This window comes from Arvicanthis niloticus, chromosome 11 (genome assembly GCF_011762505.2).
Source record: "Arvicanthis niloticus isolate mArvNil1 chromosome 11, mArvNil1.pat.X, whole genome shotgun sequence".
NCBI classification, from domain to species: Eukaryota; Metazoa; Chordata; class Mammalia; order Rodentia; family Muridae; genus Arvicanthis; species Arvicanthis niloticus.
In genome coordinates, this window is record NC_047668.1 from 38,821,192 (window position 1) to 38,832,024 (window position 10,833).

At 42.0% G+C, this 10,833-nt stretch overlaps 1 non-coding gene across 1 annotated transcript; it reads right to left on the bottom strand.

Annotated features, from left to right (window-relative positions):
• Positions 1-9,858: 9,858 nt before the first annotated feature.
• Trnak-cuu (transfer RNA lysine (anticodon CUU)) lies at positions 9,859-9,931 on the bottom strand. Its single transcript has one exon. It is a non-coding gene; the product is annotated as a tRNA-Lys (tRNA).
• Positions 9,932-10,833: the final 902 nt, after the last annotated feature.

Consider the following 10,833-nt stretch of genomic DNA (forward strand, 5'->3'; position numbering starts at 1 on the left):
TGCTGCAGATGTAGCTTAGTGTGAGATACTGGCATACTTGTAGCGATGAATTTGACTCTCTGCAATATACAAAACCCCCAACCAGCAACAGCAAGACAATCCTCCAGATGCAGAAAAAAACAGGACTTCAAGTGAGACTAAGCATATTAACATAGTTGCAGAGTGTGTTATTGTGTTTTTCAGTGTGTGCTTGAGTATGTGTAGGCCAGAGATTGACATTGAATATCTTCTTCCATGCTTCTTTATCTTATTTTTTGAGACAGGGTCTCTTGCTGAACCCTGAACTCATGTAAACTCATATTTGTATAACATGAGGTAGACAAACAGGGATTGCAAGCACAAAGCTTAGACCCTGGGGCATCAGAAATGTGGTTTGATTTGCTGGTGATTTTAAACTTCAGAGAACTGACTTTTACTGAAGGTACCTCAGTTGCCTTATGAAGCAAAAGGGTACATAATTTGCTCCCTGGATTTCTCGATAATACTCTAGAGGATCAGAAAATAATATTGGAAAGCTTGATTTAACAATGAGCATGGAACCTTGCCACTGCAAGTATGATTTGAGATTGGCACCGTTGCTTGGGGACTCAGCAGGCATGTAGACCCTCTCTGGTCTCAGTTGGGGTCTATAGGAACTGAGTATAAGTGTTTAACACAATCCTCTTTAGGTACAAAGAAGGGAGAGAGAGAGAGCCAGGTCGACAGAGGCCAGGGGCTGCACGCACATGGGAGGACCAGGCTAAACCGCAGCCCTAAGGCACTGTGCTGTGCTTGTATGATTCCTCTCTCAGCCTCAATGGGACTCTAGTTAAAACAATAAAGAATCACCGGGTCACCCTGTCACTCAGACCACAGTCTTGTCATTTACACATATTTTGGACAGAAAATCATTTTGAAGTGATCTTTTCTTTGCTTTGACTTCAAAATAATCCATGGTCATTATGAAAAATTGGTCAAGATACATATATACATATATTTATCTACAGTTTCAATTTACCTTAAAGCAGTAAAAAACCAATGTGCCTATGCTCTGGGCACTACCTCAAATTAAACAGACTTTATTAAAAAATAGTTGTACTATAGAAAAGCAGGCTCTATTTAAAAAAGAAACAATTCTGTGATAACAAGAACACAAGTACAAGAGAAACCATGTTATGTTCAAACCACTTCATAGAGATAGGGTTTAGCCGAAGCAAAGCCACTTGGGAAGACTTGTGGAGGCCCAAGCTGGGTGCAGAATGAGACTTTAATGGGTGAAAGTCTTCAGGGAAGACACTGCAGATATAGGAAGCCCCATTTTTAATTCATGAGTTCAGCTAGTCATGAATGTTGTAACGAAGCTGGAGCTTAGCTTGGTGCTGACAGTAGCCATCAGTTCTGTGACAAGGCACACTGAACTCTGTTATTGCCCTCCTGCAGAGAAATGAGGGCCAAGGTTTAAAATCTTCATGGAAATTCAGGTATACAATTAAGTATCATGAGGACCTGTGAACTGGGTAAGTAAAGCTCCTTGGATAAAAGCCAGAGACTGGTGATGCAAACCCCAAGTCTCCCTGCCAGAGGTACTTAAGGTCCATGTAAGCAGAAGTGATGATACATTTTTTTTCCTGGACTCTCTACAAATGTTTTTTTTTTTTTTTTTTTTTTTAAGTTTATCTTGGTTTGTCCTGTTTGTTTGAGTCTTGGTTTTACATGCGGTCTCATGTAGTCATTATGTGCTATAAACTGGACTCATGCTTAAGACAATCTGTAAAAGGAATTGAAGATTCTAGTTAGTTCATATAAAAAACACACAATCCAGGTATTTTATTTACAAGCTGTCATCCTAGACTGGACAAATAGATTTGGAGCTACTCTAACTTATTTCTCAGCCACCATGTCTTTTATTATTTGCAGTTTTTCCTGGCTATGTGCTCAGGGTCCATCTCCTCTCATGGAGGCACCCTCCTCACTTGCTCTCCTTTCTTCTCTCCCATTGGTCTCTTTTGAGATCCTTCATTTGACTCTCAAGTCCCACCTTTCTTCCTCTCCAGCCCAATCAGAGACTCTAACCTCTAAACAGAACAGTTTAATTGGGGAGCAAGGATTACATAGCATTACCTGGTGGTGCACGTGGGTGGGTGACAATCAGATCTTGGGAGCCAGTATTTAGTGTTAGAATACATAGCACCATCAGACCACAGACCACTACAACAATCCTCTTGATTCATCCTCACATGATGGGACAGTAGGCACAACCCAATTGATCTGGCTTGCTAATGTTATTTGAGTACATGGGAATACATGACAGCTAGGTTAGGTGTCAGCCAGGACAATCTACACAGAAGAGCCATCCTATACTCTACAAGAAAAGTTAGCAGTGGGAAACGTCACCTTATGCAGCTCATTCTTACAGCTTTTTTTTTTTTTTTGGTTTGGGTATTTTTTTTTTTTTTTTATGTTTTCTGATCTTTTAGAATAAATAAAAGTAAAACCATAGAAGAGCCACGGGGCTACTGTCAAAGAAGCCAAGTCACATGGGGAGAAGAGAAGGAAACTCCATAAAGCTGAAATTTTAATATTCATAGAACCCCTTTTGGGATAAGATTTGACAACTGACTCACAGAAAGGACATTTTGAACAAGTTTCTAGAGAGTCCTTTGGAAGTAGACAGCTATATAAGATTTTCTACCTGAATTTTTTTCACTATGAAATATAAATGGAGACAGCCCAGGGGCCCTCACTTAGGTCAGCTGGGGTGGTTCTGCTTAAGGACTTGGAGAATCCACTCGGGGACCATCACACCCACCTGTGCTGTCATACTCAGCATAAGTCTTAAGCTCAGAGTTTTTTCATCTCCTCAGTGGCAAGAGAGGCTAGTTCACGGTTGGTCACTCACCTGTTGAGGGAGCCTTCCATAAAGGATAGGAAGAGGGGAGTGGAGAGGCAAGGAGAAAAAAATAGAACATGAGGATCAGAAAGTCTTGAAGAGAGCTACACAGAAGTGTATGGATGCTATACATTAAGTACATTTATTAACGTGTAAATAATATTTGATCAAGTAGCCTCAAGTTGACCAGCACAGTTTGGGCTTTATAATTGATACGTATTCCCTGAAGAGATGTTTAGGAAGAGTCTTGTTGTCAGAGAATATCATAAGAGACACAGAGCAGCAGACCTCACAGACATGTCCCCTGTACCAGGAAAGCTGGATGAGTATTAGTAACATGATGCTAACCTACAGTGAGCTGCACTGAAGTAAAGCTCAGGGAATGTGGGATCACTCAAGGTAGCATGAAACCCAGAGATGCTTGACTTCTACTAAAGCCTGGGCTTCCGGATGGCAGAAATGCCATCATCCTGAAGTGTCAGAAGTCTTTTCAAAGCGACAATGTCAGGAGGTCTTGCAAGAATGGTGTAAGGATTTCCCATATAAAGAGAAGAAAAAAAGAAAATGGAGAACTCCCCACAGCTGCTGCTCTGCAGAAGGCTGGAGATGAAACCTAGAGGTTTGGATAATAGACTTTATGCTCTTTAACCCTTTTTTTGTTATACATGTTCTATATGTATGCTATTCATATGCCTGTATTATGTTTACACACACACACACATATGTATATATATGTGTATACACACACACACATATATATATACATATACACACACACACACACATATATATATATATATATATATATATATATATATATATATATATATATAAAGTACTTTCTAAGCCTGTATATACAACCCAGGGCTACTGCCCATGGGTGACATCATATATATATATATATATATATATATATATATATATATATATATATAATTCTATTAAGACATCTTAAACCTTACCTACACATTTTTTTTTTTTTTCTGAAACTAAGAGAAAAAAAAAGACTTACATTTTCGGTGGCCAAAATAATATCAACTGACACACTAATTCATTTGGAAATCTTTGGACCATTTTAATGCTCTGAAATCAAACACTTACCTCTATATGGTTCTCAAACACAGACTTCTGCTCCACAATGCTCCTATACAGTCCTATGGAATGTTGCCATTAGACCATGAACACATTGCCTGATAATGGTGAGATTGTCATGGCATACCCATTGTCTGGAAATGTAAGATGGGTCATACAGTAAAAGAATGTGGTGAGCTTTTCATACATGAGTGATTTGTTGCTCTGGAAGAGAGACTTTATTGCTCTGTGGGAGTGCAGAGTGGTGTTTACTTCATGATAATGTGTGTTCAACAGTCTGTGAGCTCTGAGAGACAAAGGCAATGACCGGTACCTAAAATGAATCCTCCTTGGAAGACACACCTGCACATCTGGGCTCTCTAGGGTCTCAGACCATGGAGCAATTGAAACCTTTGCAAATGTAGTGCTTCTCAGACCTCATTGTGAGATCTAACCCTCATGGACCAGACTCTACTGAGTTGGAATCTTTCCTGGTGTTTGCGGGGGGGGGGGGGGGGGGGGGGGGGAGGGGAAGGATGACTGGACATATGCTAGAGTTATCTGGAAAGAGAAAGTATCTCCATCAGTTTGCCTGTAGTCAACTTTATAGGATAATTTCTTGATTAATTACTATTAATGTGGAAGGACCTAGCCCACTTTGGGTGATGTCACCCATGGGCAATAGCCCTGGGTTGTATATACAGGCTTAGAAAGTCACAGAGAGAAAGCCAGTAAGCAGCACGTCCAGGCTCTTGCCCTGACTTCCTTTGATGATGGACTGTGATGTGGAACTGTAAACTAAGGTAAACCCTTTCCTCGCCAAGTTACTTCTGGTCAGTGTTTGATCACAGCAATAGAAACCCTAACTTGGGCAGACTTATTTGCAGAAAATAATGTGAGAGTCTTCTTTTAAAAAATAAACAGCATTTCAGGGGAACTTTAAGAAGTTCTTTATAGATTTAAAAATGGTAGTTAATATTTATTTGCACACAAACAATGCCAATGCTTACTGTAAATCACTCTATACATTTCAGCAAGCTCTCTCTAGAACTTCTTATATATGTAGATTTTGTAGTTGCTGTTTTATCTTGTTTTATATGTTCTTAAAACTTATTCTGAATATATTCCCTAATGCTTTACCCATGTTATACACTCAATATGACTGAACTTGTGATGTTTGCTTTGGATAACTTCTTTACCAAGTGTCTGTATCTAGAAAATCAGGTCACATTTCTTCTTACATAATGTTCAACAGTGAAGTTGAGCCATTGCATGCAAGGTTAAGCTAGCTATCTTATAAATTTGTGAATTGATCTAATCTACAGAATTTCCAGAAGTGTGCCACTTGTTCTGTTAGTACTCGATGTTAAGACTGGGTGCACGTGTGTTGGGTATCTCCTGAGTTCTGACTACATTTTCTGTATAAGGACAAAATCTTCTTCCTGTATGAGTGCACAGTGAATCTTCAGAGCATGGATCTTAGTACAGAGAGTAGGGGACGTGTTCTTATAAAAACTTAAAGATGATTCTATGATAGTATTGACTAACATCTTAGCTACTTTTCTCATTGTGATAAAATGCTTGAGCAGGGCAACTTAGGGGAAAAAGACCATTTTTGGTCATGATTTTTAGAGTGCATGGTCCATCATGGCAGGGGAGGTATGGCAGTGGGAGGGGATTTGGGCCATTGTTGATTGCACCTCACCAACATCTGAGCAGGTAAGGGAGAAGCTGACAGGAAGAGAGGGCAAACTATCTGAAGAGCTGATTCTCTAGAAGTCTACTTCTTCCAGCTAGGCTCCTTGCACTGAAGGTTCCACAATGTCCCCAAACTGCACCGACACCTAGGAACCGAGCTCTCAAGCACATGAGTCTTTGAGGGGGCATTTCACTTCCAAATTCTGTTCCTATGCAGCTGCTGTTACAGAAAAACCGTAAAATATACGGTATAAAGAGCAATGTGAAGAATAGTTCGGTCAGCTATCAGAACTTCTGAGAAACAAATGCACCCAGTTCTTCCTGGTAAAGATGCCAAGATTGTGGGTCTCATTGGGAAGGTCTGGGAAGCTTGAGAGGCAACTGAGATGATGGTGGCAGGTTCTGTAATCTAAAAATGAAAGTTGCCTTACCTAGGCATGTGAAAGCCCAGTTGCTAGTATTTGTTCAGTCAGGGTGAACTTTCAAAGTCAAAATCAAAATATAATAGATAACCCTGCAAGAGACAGACCCTGGGCAGCTCAGAAGCCAGTCCTGATGACAGTTACTGCAACAGAAATGAAGAGACACATCTTGAGTGAGAAGGTGCTGGGATTAGTGCTGGTTCAGTCTTGCCCTAGATTCAGAGTAAACCAGGAAGGGGAGAACCACACAAGAACTACACTCTGCATCTGCTGGCTGCTGAGTATCCTAGCTAACGGTACTTGGCTCTTTCATTTGGGAGATTTGACGATCACAATGTGGTCTAGAAGTATCAGGCTATTCTCTAGCACCAGAACATGAGAACATGTCCATAGATGGCTGGGAGGGTTGTTGGAGGATGGTTGGGAGGTTGTTCTCATCTTCTGTCAAGATGAGAAGAACAGATGCTGTCCTCATGTTGTGATCTGTTCTGACTTCTATGACAAGAAACAATATGACCATTGCTTTTAGTTTTGCAGAATTAACAGAATAGTTTTCTTTGAAGTTAGATCATTGAATCGCCTATGTTAGCTATAATCTCAAACCACCGTGTGATTAATAGTCAGGAGTAATACATCCTATAAAAGGCACACAGTGGCAATTGTCTCCAAACAGGTCTATCCAGACTGGTGGCCAAAGAAGCAGTCGTAAAAGTGGAAGGAATCTCAAACTGATTCAACTTCAAACCAAACCAATGACATTGGTAATTCTGGGTCCAGGGCACAAGGGATTAAAGAGGTTAAGTGTTTCTATATCTACCCGGTAGCATCATCACACAGAGCAGACTCTTCCACTTTCACTGAGTACCCCAGGGGCTCATCTTTCCAAAGTATCCCATCCCTGTAGACTTATTCTGCAGTTGTTTCTTCAATAGTGCAGAGTCCAGTAGAACAGTCTGGTGACAGCCAGACATGCAACCTGGTGGAACGGCTTCCCTAGAAGGCCCAGCACCCTGGGGTATGTACAGCTAAACACACATGTGGACCCCTGCAGGAAGTGAGGAGAGGGGGCCCCCAGAAGAAGATATCCAGATGCCAATCTGTCACACGTATACAACAGAATGAGTTTCAGAACGATTGGCTCCAATGTGCGCATGTACTATCTCCACTGGTCCCCGAGGGCACGCAAAGCAGGAAGCTAGATGTTTGTTATTATGTAAAGCTCTGGTTTCCTGGATAAGAAATCTGTTCTTCATTTCCTTGTGTATGCCTGCATTTCTCATATACCATGCAAAAGAGGAAAAGGGTTTGGGCAGGAATATGGCTGGACTTCAGGTTTCTATAAGAAAGGAAACTGTGGGGCAATTGCTTGGTGGGTCTAAGGATCTGAGGCTAGCCACAAAGTTTAGCTAAAAATGTAGGTAGATTCACAATGTAGGTAGAATCCACAATGGATTCTTGTTGTGTTTGAAATGAAAGACCTCCCCTCTTTACTCATTGTCCTTGATCTGCTGTGATATATATATATAAAAAAATCACCCCAGAATCCTGTGGCCCATATCACAGCAATCATTTATGTCTCCTATGAGTCCAGCATGGATCAGTGTAGACAGCCTGCTATGGCATGTGTAGCAGAGACTGGATGGTCTGTTCTAAAATGTTCCCTAGACAGAAGGTCCAGGAATGGCTATTTGGGAAACTGGCCTATGGCTCATCACTTCTGCCTATGAGCCTCTCTTCTGTTCACAGAAAGGCAATGGAATTTAAAGAGCAAGGACCACAACAGCTAAGAAGCAGGGAGTACCAGTCTGGTAAGACGTGGTCCTCAGCTGCTCTCAAGAATCAATTCCTTTATGCTCTGCTGCCTATGAAGTCACAAAGTCTGCTAACACATGGGGTATGGGGATTTCCAGACAACCCTTGTCCCTCATCCACTATGACTTTAGTATGGTTCCCAATTTACTATGTGGTGCTTTCCTCTCCTACGTATCTGTTGTCACTTTTCTGTGTACTTCTCTGTCCTTATAAATTCCTTTAATTTTGGTTGAGTCATTGTTTCCTATGATTCAATGGAAAGGTATTTGCTTACAAGTAAAATTCTAACTGCCAGGCAAGAGGAGATGCAGAGTCTAAGTTTAGAGGGACTCGTGGCAGCATGGAGAACAGGTGTTCTGATATCTTCCCAGGATAATGAGAGAGCTAGAACACCCTGGCCATTTCCTAAAGAAGTCAAATATTTGACACTGTAGTATTTGACAGTCAGGACACATGTAATGTATCAGTCACATGACATCTTTCAGAAGCGTTGTTATGGGGAGGAAGAAAGGGAGCAGAGAGGAGATAGGAGCCAGAAGATGAGGACAAGGGCCGTAAAACACTGGACCTTGTGGTACCACCTATCAACTCTCAGTAGCTGTAGGTACTGCATAAGACCTCTCCAAGGCTGCACCTGCCTGTCAACATCCCCTCATGGGTGGATGTAGGTTTCATGACCCACCTGAGGCAGTTGATAGTGCTTATGTAGGCAAAGTCATTTTATTTAGTGGTGTGATTACCGGTAAGTTGTCTGTGTTCCCATTAGTCATCTCACACTCAGATGAATGCAAGCAGCCTTGGTTAAGCCCAGTAGCCTGTTTTAAACAGGAGAACTTTGTACATTTTAATTGTCTCCTGAGGAATGAGAATGGACAAAGTTAATTTGGACATAAAGCTATCTATCATGTTCTCAAGGCAAACAGCACCAACTGCAAACACCTCTCCTCCAGTTGAATCCTTATAAACTCTGCAGTGTCCAGGGCATCTAAGTGATAGTTTTGGCCATTTTAAGGTAATACCTATTATTGTGAAAATGAAGATTGCTGAATTACAATCAATTTTCATAGGCAAACATGAAAAATGTATGAAAATAATAGTAATGATATTAACAGCAGATTCTTGCTACCAGCCTCATACCTTTGGACAGTTTAGCATTCAGAGTTCTCATTATCTATGCGAAGTGAGCTTTGAGACCGGAGATTCAGCTTTTTATCAAAGGTCTATAACCTACAGAGCTATTAATTTTCTCCCCTCCGGTCAAATGCACCACTTCACAGGTTGCACACTTTGATGGGAGCTCTGTGCACCAATGAGTTATCACACTTGCATTCCCTGTACTCGTGAGGCTCCTGGCCTTCTGGGTTTGAGGCTGGCTCTCTGGGAATTTCTGTTTGCTTAGGTTATCATGGTTAATTTTATGTGTCACATGACTGAATCACAAAGTAACAAGATTTCTGGTTGGATACATGATCTAAGTGTGCCCATGGGGTATTTTGAAATAAGATTTGCATTTGGTTCAGACTGGTCTCTTCAATGTGAGCTAGCCTTATCCTACCTATTCCAGCCTAAATAGGACACAAGACTTGTTGGGCCTTGGATGAGGTAACTCCATTTAACCTGCCACCTTCAGTCACGTAGCACACAGGTAGAGGACGTGATTAACAAGTCTCCACCTCCAAAGATTAAAATATTAATGAGTTATTTAAAGGCCGGGGGTGTAGCTAATTAAGTTATCCCCTCTCCTTTTCCCCCCTCCCTATAAAAAGTAAGGGGAGCCTGGCTTTTGGGGGGAAGTGCATACCATCTATAACCATTCACCACCACGCCATGAACAATAAAAGCTTTGGGAAACTCCATGTGTTGCCTGGGCCTGCCACTGCCAGGTTCCCAGCCTTTGGAACCTTGAATTGCAGCCTCGTGTGAATGTGGGACCCTCCGCTGGGACCCCGCCCCGCCCCCGTGAGGTTTATTTTTCCCCACAGCTAGCGCCCAATGTGGGACACAAACCCACGACCCTGGGATTAAGAGTCCCATGCTCTACCGACTGAGCTAGCCGCCCGAAGTCGCATCCTCAAGGCTGGGGGTAAGATCCTCACCTTTGACCAGCTGGCTCTGGAGTCTCCCAAGGGCCGAGGCACTGTGCTCCTGTCTGGTCCTCGGAAGGGCTGAGAAGTGTACCAACATTTTGGCAAGGCCCCAGGAACCCCACACAGCCACACCAAACCCTATGTCCGGCCGGAAGTTCGAGCTTGCCAGAGGCCGAAGGGCCAGCCAAGGCTACAAAAACTAACTTTGGATCTTCCTGTTAATAAAAAAGCTTTGGATGTTAAATGGAGTTACCTCGTCCAAGGCCCAACAAAGACTGAGTAAGAGAATTTTTCTCTCTCTGCCTTATCTACTGTCTGGAATTTTGTAGAACTCAGCCTGTAATTTATACCACTACAATTCTTGACTGGACTTATACTCTGTAACACACACATATTCACTCACACACACATACACACAAATACTCATACATACACACATATTCACACACACACACACACACACCTACTCATACACACACACTTGTGTATCTGTGGAGGAGTCCAACAACCTCACGGAACGTTTTGTTCTCTGCATTACCGACTACATGTTAAGATACTTAGAAGACATATGAGTAAAATGTGAATGCATGAGATAGCCTAGTGCCCCAAGCCAGGGTAATAACCCCCATCAGTAAAGCAGAGAACTATTGTCTACTGAAGACTCCCATCAGTATTCTAATCAAAACATCTGAAATCAACAGAATGGAGCATGCCCCGCTTCTGCTAACTGTTATGAGTTCCCTGGCATAAACCACAATGGGCTGACCCTGAGAATGATGGGCCTTGGACCATGCTGAGGGTCTGACCCTCTATAAAATATATTGGTTCTTATGGAGCTGTCTGAGCTGTGGAATTGGGTCAGAGTTAACAGCTC